This window comes from Spodoptera frugiperda, chromosome 8 (genome assembly GCF_023101765.2).
Source record: "Spodoptera frugiperda isolate SF20-4 chromosome 8, AGI-APGP_CSIRO_Sfru_2.0, whole genome shotgun sequence".
NCBI lineage: Eukaryota > Metazoa > Arthropoda > Insecta > Lepidoptera > Noctuidae > Spodoptera > Spodoptera frugiperda.
In genome coordinates this window covers 4,607,736-4,620,695 of record NC_064219.1, presented here as the reverse complement: position 1 = coordinate 4,620,695, position 12,960 = coordinate 4,607,736, and the positions used below count along the sequence as shown (strand labels likewise).

At 34.0% G+C, this 12,960-nt stretch overlaps 1 protein-coding gene across 1 annotated transcript in view; it reads right to left on the bottom strand.

Moving 5' to 3' along the window:
* Nucleotides 1–12,960, bottom strand: part of LOC118275576 (hemicentin-1-like) — a 97,019-nt gene that overhangs the window by 65,016 nt on the left and 19,043 nt on the right. The window contains exon 2 of the mRNA XM_050695383.1: nucleotides 2,977–3,004. The gene's annotated coding sequence lies outside the window, so the exon portion shown is untranslated. The remainder of the gene's footprint in view (nucleotides 1–2,976; nucleotides 3,005–12,960) is intronic.

The window sequence follows — 12,960 nt, the reverse complement described above, 5'->3', positions numbered from 1 at the left end:
TCTCCGAAATCGGTCCTCGTGTTAAGCAGTCGCATTGGCAACCACTAGACCAACGAGTTTTTGTTCAAATAAAAGTCCACTCCCAATTTTTGAGGTTACCCACCCTTTGCGCCTAAAAACTACTTAAAAACCTAGTTAATTCAGGGTTTACTCAAAGTTAGATTGTAGCAAGGGACTATCATTGAAAACTCTGAGAAAAAGGGTCGAAATGTTTTTAAATAATAAATGTTAGGGGATGTGGAAGCGGGGGTAGATGGAAGGTTGGCCATCTCTCACGGTAATCGCACATTGAGCCAACATTCGGTATTGATGGCTGAATATCGAGAATTTGTGGTGACCCCTGCCATGATGTAGAGGTCAAAACCTGGTCCTTAGCACCTTTTTTCTTTTGTGATGAATTGTATTAGTGACAGTTCTTTTATATGAAGCTCATTTATTTTGCTGTATGCTTGGTTAGCGGTCTTAGTTTGAATACAGACATTTGCCCGTCCTTTAGGTAGATTTGGAAAATGATTGCCGCTTATAAGTTATTGCGTGTACCCCTTCAATAAGCCATACATTTTTAATCCCTATTGACGTCGATGCAGACGATTTTTGTCTTGCTTTGTAACTATGTAGTAAGTAGTTTTTAGTTTTATTTTTATTTTATTTTGTAAGTTCCATATTTAAGTTGTAAATATTATGTTTTAAATAAATCACCACTGGTAACCACTTACTATCAGGTGGTCTGTGTGATTTATTGCCACCATGGTGGCATTTAAAATATTATATGTATGTTGTACTAATATTTCTTTTTGTGACTAAAAATACAAAAAAAAACTTGATAATCTAAACATACTTTTTATGACAAGAGTTATGGAAACAGTATATATTTTAGCAGGTCTATTTTCACCTAGGATATAAATTAGACAGGTCCAAAGAAAAAAAAACTAGCCAAAGATATACAGAATATATTTTATTACATATATGATAAGATGGCGATAAAATACATGGTTTTCTATTAAAAATCCATGCATTAACATAATAAAAATATATCGATATTTTAGCGTAAAAAGGTTATGAAACAGAATCTACGTTGTTTTGAGGCTGTAAATAAACATACGAGTATTTTAATATGACCTTTATAAATATCTGTGTGTCTATGTTAGTTTTATCTAGAAATTCAGATTTGGGTATATTTTATATGGAAATTAAGTTAATATATGTATTTATTTTTTTATTCTTTCTTTATCGATGGAAATAATATTTAATACAATACTAAAATAACGATAATAATGTGTTTTATTACTGCCACACCCAGAGACATTTAATTATAACTTAGACTATTCCTTAGTAACGATTTTGTTCAGAAAACGATTGATAAGGACTGGGTAGTAACCATTAAGTGACTCTGAATTCGTACTTAGATAAATTCGTTTCGTACAAAGATAATCTAACTAACCTTAGATAAATACCATAGCGACGACAGTAAATCTAAGGTGATTAAATATTTTAAATGAGAAATATCTTGTTGTTGAAATATTTTGCTTTAATAACTTTTTTTTAAGGGGGGAAAATCATGCAATGGCTTCTTCCGCCTTGGGCGAGACGAAAGGGAGTGTCAGACTCTAACTGACTGACGGAGCCCCGGTAACCCGCTAGGCAAACCGCAGCTCCAGTGCTTTAATAAGTCTAGGATAATAATGATTTAACTCTAAAATAATTATGATCTAGGGTTTAATCTTACCTAGCCTAAAAACTAATCAAAGCTGGTATAGCAATTAAAAAAAGCTTTTTTAGCAGTGTACCCTATGTCAAATAGTAATTTTAATCAACATTTTTTTGAACTGTTTTTTGTATTTGGCTTTGAAGTCTAATGTCTCGATCTAATTTCAGCCTGAAAGGAGTTCTAGGGAAAAGAAAAATAGTTTTATACGCATTTGAAGAATACTCAGCATTAATTAATTAATTAATTAGTTGAGTGGGCTGGCTTTACCTATGGTTCATTTGATTTTCTTTCTTTGTGTTCTAAATGGACGAGAGGAGAGAAAAATGTGAATAGGGCTGTGTAAGGAAGATTTTTTTAATCCTGCGATTTGGAAATTTGTTACAATAACAACAATATAATAAAGTACGTTGCCGACCTTTTGGGGATTAGGAACTTGAAGACTGTGAATTCGGGGATTGGGAAGGGGGTAATTGGGGCTCTGGTAACCTCACTCACGAAAGCGTTGTTTCACGTCAGTTTTCTGTGAGGCTGTGGTATCACTCTGGTCGAGCCGGCCCATTCGTGCCGAAGCACGGCTCTCCCACACTTAAATACTAAATACACTCCCATACATAACTTTAGGTTATTATTTAAACTAAAAAGTTTCTAAGAAAAATCTAATCTCATATGAAATTATGGAAGTCTTTTCTAAACAAACACAAAATAAACCAATTCTCGTTGGGGAGTTAATATTATCGGAATAATATAAACGATTGAAGTTTAACTTGTGTTTAGTTAACCGGACATTATGGCCGGTTGCTCGTAAACTGGGAACAGTAATTCGCTTTGTATTTAACCGACTTCTGAATACAGTTAGCGTCCCTTAGAAGTTAGAAGTCATGGAATTTATTTTGTGTAGGAGTATGAATGGATGTAGAGCGCAGTTTTATTACTTATAGTATGTTTTTTTGTTATTTTTTCTCTGTAGACTCGAGTTCGTATCCATGTCGTAAGTTTCTTATTTATTCATTATTCAGTGAATACCTACTTTCTACTAAGTAGTAGTGAAGTATGATACCTACTACTACTACAACTAGTCCTTATGATAAATTTATTTAAGAACTACTTCCGAGCCGTTTTTTTCTTTTAATTGTAGCGTGATGTATTATAGCTCTTAACCATCCTTGGTAAATGGTTATCCAACATAAAAAGAATAATTCAAATAGGACCAGTCGTTTCAGAGGTTAGCGCGTTCAAACAAACAATCAAACTCTTCAAGTATTACTTACCAACGGGCGAGATAGTAGCCGAATCGATCTGAAAATTAAAAAGAAAAGTAATTAGAATGACTCAATATTATAGACGAAATTTTCAGTCGCAGCTTTAAGTTTATCATATTTTTTTTTACTTCATAACTATCTCCGGACACAAAAGTAAAAAGGCATATTATATTAACAAGGCAATAATGAAGAACCTTAAACTGGGATACATATGGGGCAAAATAAATAAATTCCGTATTTTTAGATACATAATATTTTTAATTGGATTATTATCATTATTCTACCACTAGCAAAATCCGCACGGTTTCACCCGCTTTGCTCGGCTCTTATTGATTGTAATGTGGTATTTTATAATTTCCTCAATACATGAATTTGCGTTCAAACAAGCCAACAAACTCTTTATCTTTATATATTAATATAGAATATAGATATAGATTATTTTGATACAAGATAAATCTACAGAAACTGGATTGAGACCCGTGTAGAACAAGACCATCTCATATTACATGGGACCAGTCAACACGAGTAGTGAAACATGGGTGAATCGCTATATAAGGAAAATCCACACATAATTTAACATTCTGCATACATTTTTATAATTCTAGTTCATTTTATAATAAAAAGCAGTTTTTTTATGATTTTTTTATTAACACCAATAATATGAATTTTATTTTAAATCTATTTACAAATGCAAATCATGAATTTATTGCAAAGTGAAAACGATAAATTAAAAAAAAAAACAATAATCGAAAAATCTTTTTTCATGATATTCCTATTATTGTTTGAACTGATTTAATAAATTGTGTAATAAAAACCTATTAATCAACGAATATTTTGTCAATATCTTTCGATTTTAAATTGGATTTGACGGAAACAATTCTCAATAAAATAAATATTAATCCTATCGAATATATCGATTTAGTTTTTTTATGTTATAAGCTGGTAAACGAGGAGACGGATCTTCTGATGGTACGCAATCGCCGCTGCCCATGGACACCCGAAACACCCGATGTGTTACCAGTGCGTTGTCGAAGAGTGGTTGAGGAATCGGGGATTGGGAAAATTGGGAAGTCAGGTAATTGGGCCTCCGGTAAACTCACTCACACAACGAAACACAATGCAATCGTTGTTTCACGTCGGTTTTCTGTAAGGCCATGGTAACACTCCGGTCGAGCCAACCCATTCGTGCCTAAGCATGGCTCTTCCACACTTACCACTTAGATAGTAGTAGTAGATCAAAACCATAAAAAACTGTGAATATTTTATACCAAAAATAATTCAGAGTTCAATATAAACATGATGCTGTATAAAAAGCATATAAAACTACGTGTTTTTCTTTGACATATTTCCCAAAAACTGCCCAAAGAGGTTGTATACACGGGTACAGTTACAGTGTATAGTAGGCGACGGAAACCTAATCTTTTGGTAATGAAATTCTGATGGCCATACTCCCGAACGCTTCGGGCGCTTTTTCCTAAAATTGTGCAGTTTTCTAGACTTCAATGCAATCAAATGCCCTTTTATACTGGGATGGTCTTGTCTTGTAATGTAATTACTGATATATTGGGTATTTTTAAGCTCTTTTTAGATAAACTGTTTTGTTTAGAGGTTGTATGTTGAATGTGGCTATTGTTTTGATACTATACTCTTCAAATGCAGGTGATGTGTTTGTTATCGATTGCTGTTATAAACAGTAAAATATACATATTGATACATCGATTTACATCGTCTTCAAACATTCAAGAAAAGACTGTATTCCTTTTTAAAAGTCCGGCAATACACCTGTCTTAACTCTGGTGTTAAGGGTGTCCATGGGCGGCATTGATTGCTTACCACCAGGTGAACCGTTTGTTAGTTTGCCTCCTATCCCATAAAAAATAATCGATGCAAAAATATAAGATACGACAGTCTCTGCTTTTATTTTCTTGTTTTTCAAAATTAAATATCATAACACCAGCTCACCCAACTTCGTCTAATTCATACTCCCTTCGCGCAAAATTTCTTCATTTCAACTTAACGTTTTTTTATGGAGACTACATTGTCATTACAAGCAGCTTTCACAAGAAATTGGGTTCGTAAAAGTTGCAGTTTCCCGTTGCAAGTAATTTTCCTAATAATCCATTAAGGTCTGAGTAATATACAACGCGTAGAAAGCTTGCTTCGGTGTTTTTTACGGATTCTGACCACAAAATATGGGTTGAGCCTTAGGGATTTTATGTCGCAACCCCTTATTTATATACCTTCTTTACTGAAAGGACGGAGTTGACACGGTCTAGATTACTTTGCTGTGGTCTAGCTGGTTTTGAGGGATGTTTTTGGGCACTAGATTTTGTATATTCACCTTGGACTAAGGTTGAATTTTTGATGATGGTCACTTTGAGTGTGAGTTAGCTTACAGAGTAGGTACGCTAATTTTGTCCAGTTTTGGAGGAGGATATAAAATGGATTTTCGGCTTATTACATACATAACATTATACCTCACTTTCCCAATCCCCCGGTAATTAGGTCTCTTACTAATTACAAATTACTGTGTTAAAAATAAAATACTGTGTTTGTGTGTATGTTTTTTACTCAATTACGTCAAAATGGCTGAAGCGATCGGGATAAAATTTGGAAAAGGGGTAGATTATAGTTTGGAATAACATATAGGAAACTTTATCTCACATGAATGTGGACGAAGCCGCTGGCAGAAGCCTAGTATCAAATAAAATCTTACGTTTTGCCATTTGCTTTGAGTAATACAGAGAAGAAATCTCTTTTAAATATCGGCCACAAATCAATTACAAATGTCGTTCTTACTGAAAATTCCTAAAATAAATAAACACAGCAAAATATTATAAGTACTCTATGTAAATAAGAACTAATATACCATAACACAATATTACATTATCCATTGGCAAGTGTACCGATTGGCCACACGTCATTTGCATTTAACGATCAACCTTTTGTTACATCGAAGCAACATTTTCCTTTATATTATACGCAGTAAAACAGTAATACTATGTTCTTTCTAGAAACTGTATGTTTATGCATACACGGCTACAAATGAAGTTATACAAAACCAGTATAAACTGACCGTCGAATGTGCTGAAAGATCATACAATGCGAGGTCTTGATAAACTGGTTCTGTATAGCTCGATGTGTTTGCTATGTACTAGAAAGTATCTAAAAGGAACTGTTATGCCTGAATTCATATTATATTCAGGTCTGGTTATGTGGTTCTAATGTTACTGTTATTTCTTTTGCTAGTACCTTAGCTATAGGTTACCTACACTTGGGAGCAAAGAAACGGAGCCACTAGTGATTTTTCTGCACGGTTGGCGCGGTGTCTGGGCAACTGGCTGTCGTGCTACGTGTAGCGGGTGCAATTCTCGCACGGAGCAACTCTTTGGGAGAGCTGCAAATTGTTGTTTCGGGTGTGGGTGTCATGTGTATGTGAACTTGTATGTTTGTAAACGCATCCACGACCCAGGAGAAAATCCTAGTGTGGGGTAACGATTATTTTTAAGTAAAAGAAGAATATGGAAAAATTGTCTTGGAAAATATTTTCTAATACAAGTATTTTACTAATCGGCAACGTTTGTCGTATGAGAGGCAATTTAATTACGTTTAAAATGAGAGATTTTGTTGATAAAAGGCAAATATATTTATATATAATAACGCCAGTGTGTCTGGGTTCTTTAAAAAAAAAAAAAAACCAGTGATTCCGTTACTTTGCTACCAAGTGTATCTACTAAAGATATTGGTAAGACGAGATAGAATAAAATGAATCGTATAGGACTGTGAATAGTAGAATATTGTCAAGTATGAAGAAGAGTGTGCCTATTCAATTTTATTCAGTTATATAATATTTGTTTCTATTGTAAGTACTGCCTACTTCATAAAAATACCTACGGCAGTTACGGTCCAGAAATATCTCAAAGTAAAACACAAATACTGTCAAATAATATGATGTAAGAGACCTTTCTTTACCTCTAACAAAAGAACAAATAAATATATAAATGGCAAGTTTCACTACGTCCTAATATAATCGTCTACTAGCTTTCGCCCGCGTTTCCGTAGGATAAAAAATATCAAAGTCCAATTAAACCATAAATAGGTATTTTTGAAACAATATTCTATGTGTTATTCCAGACCAAAATCTACCCCTGTTCATAATTTCACACCGATCCCTTCAGCTATTTTGACGTAATTGAATAATAAACATACCTACACACGAACTCATGGACTTTCGCGTTTATAAATACATACAAGTATTAGATGTTACTGTTTAAGATTCAACCACCAAAAACGAAAACTAAAGTGACCGTCAAAGTCCTTTATAAAGGACAAAAAACTAAACTAGAATCCGATTTATTTTCGTTTTCGATCATAAATGACATGTCTTGCCGCTGTCAATAGCTTCCTGAGTATGATTGGATACGTCAAACGGGTGGATATGTGACCGTGTTTGACATTTCAAACTCCTAACTTTATGGTCGGAGTGTCGTAGTGAACTGTCAAGTGTGTCCGCCAATAGTTTGATGGAATAGTCCTTTATTTTCGTAAGTTTGTATTCTTTTTGGTATTCAGTAGGTATAAGTACAGATATCGGTATGAGTGATGATTTTTTTAGTGAGTTATGTTATAAGTTCGTTCGTGCCGTTGATAATTTTGGCTCTGTTCTGTTAGTTGACATAAATACATTGGGCACAATCCTTTTTTTTTTTGAGGGGGGAACACAATTCAATGACTTCTCCTACCTTAGGTGAGAGTGAAAGAGAATGTCAGACTCTGCGAACCGGAGCTCCGGTAACCCGTTAGGTAATCCGTATCTTCGGATACATTAGGTAAAATATTGCACGCCTTTGTAATTGTTGAGAGTTTAATAAAACGAATGGATGGAATCGAATACAAAACGAAAAATCCAATAAAATAGAATAATCACTCGCTAGAATATAATCATCTTTGAATGCAATAAAACAACCAAAGTTTGAGTCACTTAACTTGAATTTTCGGTAATCAGACCAGTAACAACGACACAGTAAGTCCATTCTCAGTATAAGTACACTAATAACAAAACCCAACGTATCCCTCTTTTTGTGAAACCACTAAACTGGACACAAAGTAACCCCCAAACCTTCTTGTTACAGTTCCAAACTAAATGACCTTGCTTCCCTCATTAATTTCGACACTCCGCGCAATAAATTATCCATTAATGGCCATTGTGAGGTATAAAGGAAGGAGTCCAGTGCTTGTGGAGTAACCTGATCTGATCACATATCGCTTAATAGGTCCCAACAAGTCCACACAAGTCCTGCTCATACGTGGAAATCGGATATAGGGAGGGCAAACCTTCTTTAGCGGTGGACGTGAGAGAATTTTGTGCTACGTTCAGTTTTAGCTACCGACATATCGAGTTAATATAACCAATATAAACTGACCGTTGATTGTGTGTAAAGATCGTATATTGAAAGACCATGATATACTAGTTTTGTATAGCTTGATATGTAATTGAGTGTTCTTACTGACAGAGTTGCGATATGTCCTTGGATTGAGCGTTGAAGTAAGTGTATTTGGTTTGTAGAGGTTTTTTATATAGAAAAAGTTTTTTTTTCAGACGTCGTTAATGTCATTGTCGTTTTTAGGAATGACCTAATAATCAAAACACAATGTTTTGAAACGGGAGATCGCATTAGGATTTTCTTAAGTCTCGAACAACAATTCGTGTATCACATAAGGAGTTATTCGGTGCGAGAATCAGACCCGGGACAGATTAAGATTTTAAAAGAGTAACGAATGGAGTTTCGCCTCGTTCTTCTCCATTCAAAGCTACACTTTCAATCAAGCATCTAGCTTCACTGACGGACAGACTGACAGACTATTATTTAATTTTTGGTTGACATTCAAAAGTAGGTATTCATGGTTTAATTGCAATAAATGATTTGAAAATTGTGCCTGAGGCAGCCAGGTCAATCAATCTTGAAATCACATTATTCATACAGCAAAAATGATTTTTACACAACACTTTAATTTAGTAAGTACAGTGGAGGTTATTCACTCTATCATACATAGTTCAAAAGGTTCACGAATCCGGTTGGATTAGCTTATTTCATGAGATGCAAATATCTTAGACGGCAAATTGAATCTGCGTGTCATCACATCACACAAAAAATATGACAAAGTTTTAAATGAGATTATATTTTTATAACGGCGTGTAACATAACTTTTTATGGTGTAACAAAAAGTCAATGGTGCCTTTGTACCAGCTTATATTTATGAACTGTTAATGCGGATTTTACGTGACCATTAATAATAACAATAGCCTGCCTACGCATTATTGAACTTTATATCCTTTTAGGCTTAGAATAAAATACATTTTTCTGTACCCTTAGTACAAGTTTGCTTTACGTTTAAAGTATTCGAAACGAGAGCGCGTTCGGCGCTCTGATTGGTCGACTCCAATAAACTAACCAATCGGTAACCTTAGTACGAGTTAGCTTTACTTTGAAAGTAATCGAAACGCGTAGACCGTTTTTTGCGACGAAATGAGAGAGCGTTCGTTACTCTGATTGGTTGGTTTATTGGAGCCGGCCAATCAGAGCGCCGAACGCGCTCTCGTTTCGTTTTCGTTCAACATAAAGCAAACTCATACTAAGGGTACTGATGTGGGTTTGTGTCTCCCATTGTGTCACGCGAAAATATCTACAAACACCTTTTTCTAATACATATCATTCTCTCTCTTTCTTTCTCATAAATATCAGAGAAGGTTTTATTATATCCGAGTTGGCAGCCTTCGAGAACTTTCGATATTTATGAGCCTTATAACAGGAGTTATATTTTATTATTAACTTGGCTTTCGTTACTTAGAAACACAATAGAATACTAATTAATATTTTTAGTTTAGTAAAAGTTTGAATTTTTATCTTAGAAATTGTTATAAAAACGTCTTGATTTAGGATAAGGCGTTTTAAGCCTTATTCCTTTTTTAATTAAGTTTTTTGTAGTATTTTCTGTCAGTAAATATTATGTTATTTTTTAGGAAATTAATTAAGAAATTTTGGTTAATTTTGGCGAGTACCTGTGTTGGGTTGTAGATAAGGGATGGTTTTGAGGTTCAAACCCGAGGAAGGCTTGTTCTACATCGTTCGTCTCTTGTCAAGTTGTGGTTTTACACTGATGTGTATCTCTAGCCTTATAGTGTTGCCGGTACCTACATGAAAAAGTTGAAAAAGATGACATTTTGTTAATTAGCTGACTTAATAAAAATTAAGTAATAATTAATTAATTATCGGCCCATTTAACATAAAAAAGTTCTCAGTTAGTATGTATGTATGTTTGTGCGCAATCATCTCGTGTTTGCCTGAACCGTTTTTCAGCGATGCGGTTTTCAGCATAGTATTTTTCAGACTTAAAAGGTTTTAAGAATATTACCTGCCTTTAAAAATGGAGATGGTAAAGATGAGATCTGTAAAGATAAATGGTAGATCTGTAAAGATAAATTGAAGGTGTTTTTTTTTTTAGCTTTATATTAATAACGAGATTCTGATTGGTTTAGGTGGAATGACTTTTATATCTATCCACTGCTTTAGCTTATCTTCTAATTTGTGATTTATGGTCATCTTACCATTATCAAGTTATTTGACATTTTGTATGACAGCAGGAAAGACGGTTTTTATTCATTTTCTGAGTCACAAGCTGTCAGCAGACTATTAATTACTATCGACTCATAAATTATTGTCAAAATATTAATAATAGAAACTAGAGAACAATAACAAGAAAAAGAAACGCGAGAATTCGCCATTCATATCCTGATATAAAATTAATTAAACTGTCAGTCCAAAAATAGATATTTCAAAATGTAATATCTGATATCTATCAAATAATTATTTAAAGTTAAAGAGCGAAGACAGATGGTAATTGACACTTCCATTGTTATACAAAATACGTTCTTATTAATTAAAATTTAAGGTAGATAGTAAGTTAGGCACGCCTACGACGAACAATTCCCAACTGACGTGAAAAAGATATGAAAAGACTGAAATAAAAAAAAAAACACAAAGAACTTGGGACAAACAAAACGAAACAGTATTATTTGAGAAAGTAGTCTCATTTAAGAGAACAATCCTTCTTGTTAAACTTTACACGTAAAAATGTATTACGGAGGAAAAAGATACAGAAACTCTCTTACCACAAATCATATTTATAACTTTTTTTAGGTATTACCTTAATATAACCAATAAAGTTTTAGCTAAGCAAGCGTCTGGGTAGGACAATAAATCTCCCAGGACATTATGGAAATGTTGGCGACCGTATTGGGCCCAACATGTTGCGTATTGGCCCGTTGGAACCAATAATGTTACTATACTACATTATAGCATTAGGTTGCTTTTCCACCAGATATGTACTATGTAGCTATGCTACAAAGATGTTATAGCTAAGATGCACTATCCGCCCTGGCGAGAGAAGTCATTAGTTGATTTTCTCTCCTTAAAAAAGCTGTGAAACTAAGTGAGCGTTTCTACTGATACTAAACTATGTAGCTGTGCGAGGAAAATGCGCAGGTCGAATATGCGGTGTATTGATAGTAGGGAAGCCATCCAAAGCACGCATCTTTCCATCCTTCAATCCGTTTCCACCAGTGTTAAGCTATGTGTACCAATGAATATGATTAGTGGAAGCCAAACGCATCCACAGCAACGTAGCATAGCACATCTCTGGTAGAAAATCACCCTTAGTCTGGCAACTCTGATCGATATTAAGAACGTTAATATTAAAGTCTGTGTGTCTGTTTGTGTAGTTAATTTAAATTCCTTTTGATGGTATTTTGATCAGTGAATGCTATTCATGTTTGAAGTGATTTCAGACTTTGGAACTATAATATCCAATAGGGTCTTCTATAATAATTATTAAACGTTGAAATTGTTTAGTATTTCATTTAAAATTCATATTAATGGCTTGTCTAAAGGTCATAGAACAGCTGTTTTATTGACAGGATAGAAGGTTGTTTTAGTACCTAACTATGTAAATTTACCGAGGGAAGTGGAAACTATCGTTTTCTTTTCCATTTTCTCTAATAATATCTTCTTATTTATTTCGTTGCGGGATCCAAGACAGTCATTCATGTCTCTAGGACGTGTCGGCTTTCAGTGTTCCGGTGTTTTTATGGTTGTATCTACTGTAGATCCTGGCTTACAGGAGTTGCAGCGGAAAGGGAGGTTATGAAGGGCTTGTCCCTTTAAAACAAAACAAAGCTAAATAGTTAGTCTAGTTTATAAATATTTATTAAGGATGCATGGCCACTACAATTTACTTAGAAAGTACACGACTGGTCTCAACATTTCCGGGAATTAATTAAAAACACACTTTATATGTAGCCTATTAAATGCTAATTTTGGTTACGGAGTTTGCTATAAAGAAATCTAAAATTACTTGGGTGTAACGGATTTTCCTCTTTACTGTAGAATGTGGACAAGAATAAGATTTAATCATAAGCTAATCACGTATTGAATCTAGAAAAATAAACATAATGAACAAAAAGTATGTATTTTAAATGAGATGATTGGTTTTTATATGATCAATGAATACATACTGAATTCAAGTAGGTTTTAGACCAATGTCATGCTTTTAAATTCATAATTTAATTGGCTTAGAAAATACGATATTTAATAGAAACTCAGAAATAAATTGTATTGAACTGATTTAAACGATAATTTCTAAAATGGAAAGCTATGTGGTCCACCATTATCCCAAAATACTAGGAATCGCTAATACCTATAAGAATGTATACTCTACGATAATAAAGGCTTGAAGAGTCTCTGTAACATTTACAAATCCCGAGCGAAACCGTCTGCGAAAACTAGTCAAAAATAATTACAGGGAGTGAAACCGGTAAACACAGCAAGTTTACTCAGTAAAGAATTAAGTGCAGAGATTTTGCGAATCCGAAATCCTAGATTCGGTTCGGACTATGGAAGCGAGGAAATAGGGAATGCATCTGTATTTGTAAACAAT